This window comes from Penaeus japonicus, unplaced genomic scaffold (genome assembly GCF_977035675.1).
Source record: "Penaeus japonicus unplaced genomic scaffold, GWHDUDI00000001_assembly GWHDUDI00000016, whole genome shotgun sequence".
In the NCBI taxonomy this organism is placed as follows: domain Eukaryota; kingdom Metazoa; phylum Arthropoda; class Malacostraca; order Decapoda; family Penaeidae; genus Penaeus; species Penaeus japonicus.
In genome coordinates this window covers 24,742,162-24,747,161 of record NW_028234418.1, presented here as the reverse complement: position 1 = coordinate 24,747,161, position 5,000 = coordinate 24,742,162, and positions in this window count along the sequence as shown.

Here is a 5,000-nt window from a genome sequence, read left to right as displayed (position 1 = left end):
ACCAAGACAGTAGTAGTAGTAAAGAGAAGTTGAGAATCTAGACTCTCGAAAGAAGAAAAGCGGGAGAAGAAGTAAGATGGCAGCTAGTGGGAGTTAATAACAGGTTGGGGGCGTAACTCCTTTTGCTGGGATCCATATATATATATATAATATGTAAGATCAGTTCCCAAATCTGTGATGTAGCCAGCTTATGATGAGGGTTATCATTGATAGAGATCTATTACACTGAGTTAATCAGAATCATTTTGAATAAAGCAAACTGTGGTATACACTAGACTGTTACTTCACAGAAAATTATTCGGGGATTTACTTTTTATTATTATTATTATTAAAACCGAACATTGTCATATGACCTTTTTAGAATCCTTTAATAGGAATAGTTCACGCATACTTGATTAACATATAAATATCGGTTTTGATAAACAGATACTCACTATCATAAAAAAACTATCCTATCTACAAAATCAGCTTGCCACTGATCAAAACACGACCTGTGGGAAATTTATGATGAATAACTTTTATGGGATGTATCAAATACTTGACGAAGCTAGTTTTCACCCCTTTGGAGAAACTTTTTTTTTTTTTTTTTTTTTTTATCCATAGGATCATTCATTCCTGCATATCCTGGATTGGGTTCATTATGGTTTTTTTTCTAATGATTCCTCTTTTTTTCATTCCCAAAACAAACCGATATTTTGTACCCTCGATTCCTATTACGAATCTTGCATCTCTTCTCACATATTGTGGTTCAATTTCATTCAAAGCTTTTGTAGTGGTAATATCATCAAATATATAAAATTCTTATTTGGTGCTTTAAATAAAAGTTAACGGTTTACATTAGAATGAATAATCTTCGGGAAGGGAGGATAACTTTCAGAGATGTAAATGCAACACACGTATATATATATGTCTTGTGTAATAGCTTGCATAGTAACTTTCTGTTGTCTTCAGAAGGAAGAGAAGTATTATCATATATTTCTATGAAAAGGCTTCTCGCTTCTTTTTACAAAGAAGGTTGTCAGCAAAATGATAAAAATATCAATAGAACCATTTGCATATAAACAACGAATATCTTTTTATCATAACCAGTATCTATACTCTTATTTGTGTAATGATTTTCCTTATATAATTAGTGTATTATAGACTCTCAATCCATCTTGCAGTGATGAATTGAGTAATAGAGTAATTTTATCTTATTCCCCTACTATTAAACTACGCATATTTAGGGACGGAAGGTAATTAGGAAGTTTTGAATTTTACGGAACAATTAAGAGTTCATTCTTGCTCTTAGTAATATAATATTCTATTCTAATTTTGGAACCTTCCACCTGCATCACTCAGTCAGTCATCATTTGGGCGCTTCGCATCCTAATTGCCATATGATGACGTGATTATGACAACTCTTTTAATCACTTTCTTCTTATCTGACCCTGAAAGAGCAAGCTTATTTACTTGGTTTGTGGTCATTCTACGCAAGGCCCTTCCTGAAGTTTTCATTGACATTCCCTTTTCCCAGATAGAAAATAATCTGTAATACTAATTGATATCTCCCCCCCCCCCTTTCACTTCTTGCAAGCACAGAATCTTGCTCTCGGACCTACAAAATCCTAGATGGATTGGAAACCCCCTCTATTCGGCCCTTTTCTCTGTCAAATTTTAGTCCTTTTAGAATATAACAAATGAAGTGGAAGGGAGTTGGAAGTAACAAATAACATTTATCTCATTCATATACTTATAAACATCCACCGTCCTCATGGCATAACAGAGAGAAAGAATGCTATTGATGAGAAGTTGTGATTTTTCACCATATTTATGCTTCATAGTGTTGTAGAAATCGTAGATTATAGTTTTACTTATATCTTTGATATACATTCCCACATAAATAGACTAACCAAACTATGAAATCATCAGCGAACATTTTGAAACTATGGAGATTTAGCTTGTTTGCTTCTTTTTAACAAAGTAATCTTTAACATAGCCTGATTTACATACTTGTAACGACCAAATTCTAAAATTATAAATTTCAATCCTGGTTTAGATTTCTACAGTGCAGTGCAAACTTGGTTTTAGGATTAGAATAAGTTTGCTAAATTACTTCGGAGGATACGTAGATCCTGAGGCTATTAATGATGAACCTCTAATGTATACCTCATGTAGAAATCATCTGGAATTTCAATCGCATTAGATTCACTTTCTTACTCTGCTTCATCTCCTGCGGCCGTGTGTCACCAAGGACACCCGCGGCCTGAGGAGCTATTTTCCCCCGTTTATTTTAATGGCAATTCCCAGCTTAGCAAAAGCGTATCTAGTATACATTTAGGTGATCCACCCTACAATAATGGATGTCCTCCATATCTGGCGGGTCCGCACTATAATATTCCTGCTCCTCTTCTTTCCGAAATTACACCTTTTGCATATCCAGTTGGCGAACTAATGTTATTTTTTTAGATTCTTATGAACTTTCTTACACTCAATCACCCTATCATTTAACCTATCCACCGTTCCCAGCATCCATTTCCACCGAAAAAAAGATGAAAGAACGAAAAGTAAAGAATGATAGCGAAAAACATGAAATAGAATGATAAAAAAGTAAAAGAAAATAGTAAAGAAAAAAGAAGGGAACCTTTTATCCACATTTCTATCTAATTTTGGAACCTTCCACCTGCAACACTCAGTCAATCATCCTTTGGGCGCTTCGCATCCTAATTGCCATAAGAATGACGGTGAATATGGAACGAACACTTTTAATCACTTTCTTCTACTGACCCTGAAAGAGTAACCTTATTTACTTGGTTTGTGGTCATTCTACGCAAGGCCCTTCCTGAAGTTTTCATTGACATTCCCTTTTCCCAGATAGAAAATAATCTGTAATACTAATTGATATCTCCCCCCCCCCCTTTCACTTCTTGCAAGCACAGAATCTTGCTCTCGGACCTACAAAATCCTAGATGGATTGGAAACCACCTCTATTTGGCCCTTTTCTCTGTCAGATTTTAGTCCTTTTAGAATATAACAAATGAAGTGGAAGGGAGTTGGAAGTAACAAATAACATTTATCTCATTCATATACTTATAAACATCCACCGTCTTGATGGCATAACAGAGAGAAAGAATGCTATTGATGAGAAGTTGTGATTTTTCACCATATTTATGCTTCATAGTGTTGTAGAAATCGTAGATTATAGTTTTACTTATATCTTTGATATACATTCCCACATAAATAGACTAACCAAACTATGAAATCATCAGCGAACATTTTGAAACTATGGAGATTTAGCTTGTTTGCTTCTTTTTACAAGTATCTTTATCATAGCCTGATTTACATACTTGTAACGACCAAATTCTAAAATTATAAATTTCAATCCTGGTTTAGATTTCTACAGTGCAGTGCAAACTTGGTTTTAGGATTAGAATACTTTTTGCTACATAACTTCGAGGATACGTTAGATACCTGAGCTATTAAGAAAACCTCTAATGTATACCTCATGTAGAAATCATCTGGAATTTCAATCGCATTAGATTCACTTTCTTACTCTGCTTCATCTCCTGCGGCCGTGTGTCACCAAGGACACCCGCGGCCTGAGGAGCTATTTTCCCCCGTTTATTTTAATGGCAATTCCCAGCTTAGCAAAAGCGTATCTAGTATACATTTAGGTGATCCACCCTACAATAATGGATGTCCTCCATATCTGGCGGGTCCGCACTATAATATTCCTGCTCCTCTTCTTTCCGAAATTACACCTTTTGCATATCCAGTTGGCGAACTAATGTTATTTTTTTAGATTCTTATGAACTTTCTTACACTCAATCACCCTATCATTTAACCTATCCATCCGTTCCCATCATCCATTTCACCCGAAAAAAAGATTGATAGAAAGAAAGGAAAGAATGAAAGGAAATAACATGAAATAGAATGATAAATAAAATAAAAGAAATATGTAAAGAAAAAAGAAGGGGAACTTTATACATTCTAGTCTAATTTTGGAACCTTCCACCTGCATCACTCAGTCAGTCATCATTTGGGCGCTTCGCATCCTAATTGCCATATGATGACGAGATTATGACAACTCTTTTAATCACTTTCTTCTTATCTGACCCTGATAAGCAACTATGTACTTGGTTTTTGTCATTCTACGCAAGGCCTCCTGAAGTTTTCATTGACATTCCCTTTTCCCAGATAGAAAATAATCTGTAATACTAATTGATACCCCCCCCCCCCCTTCACTTTCTTCAACACAGATCTTGCTTCTCGGCCCTACCAAATCCTAGCTGGATTGGAAACCCCCTCTATTCGGCCCTTTTTCTTCTCGTGTCAGATTCAGTCCTTTTAGAATATAACAAATGAAGTGGAAGGGAGTTGGAAGTAACAAATAACATTTATCTCATTCATATACTTATAAACATCCACCGTCCTCATGGCATAACAGAGAGAAAGAATGCTATTGATGAGAAGTTGTGATTTTTCACCATATTTATGCTTCATAGTGTTGTAGAAATCGTAGATTATAGTTTTACTTATATCTTTGATATACATTCCCACATAAATAGACTAACCAAACTATGAAATCATCAGCGAACATTTTGAAACTATGGAGATTTAGCTTGTTTGCTTCTTTTTACATGTATCTTTATCATAGCCTAATTTACATATTTTAATCGACCAAATTCTAAAATTATAAATTTCAATCCTGGTTTAGATTTCTACAGTGCAGTGCAAACTTGGTTTTAGGATTAGAATAAGTTTGCTAAATTACTTCGGATACGTAGATCCTGAGGCTATTAATGATTAACCTCTAATGTATACCTCATGTAGAAATCATCTGGAATTTCAATCGCATTAGATTCACTTTCTTACTCTGCTTCATCTTCTGCGGCCGTGTGTCACCAAGGACACCCGCGGCCTGAGGGGCTATATTCCCCCGTTTATTTCATTGCAATTCCCAGCTTAGCAAAAGCGTATCTAGTATACATTTAGGTGATCCACCCTACAATAATGGATGT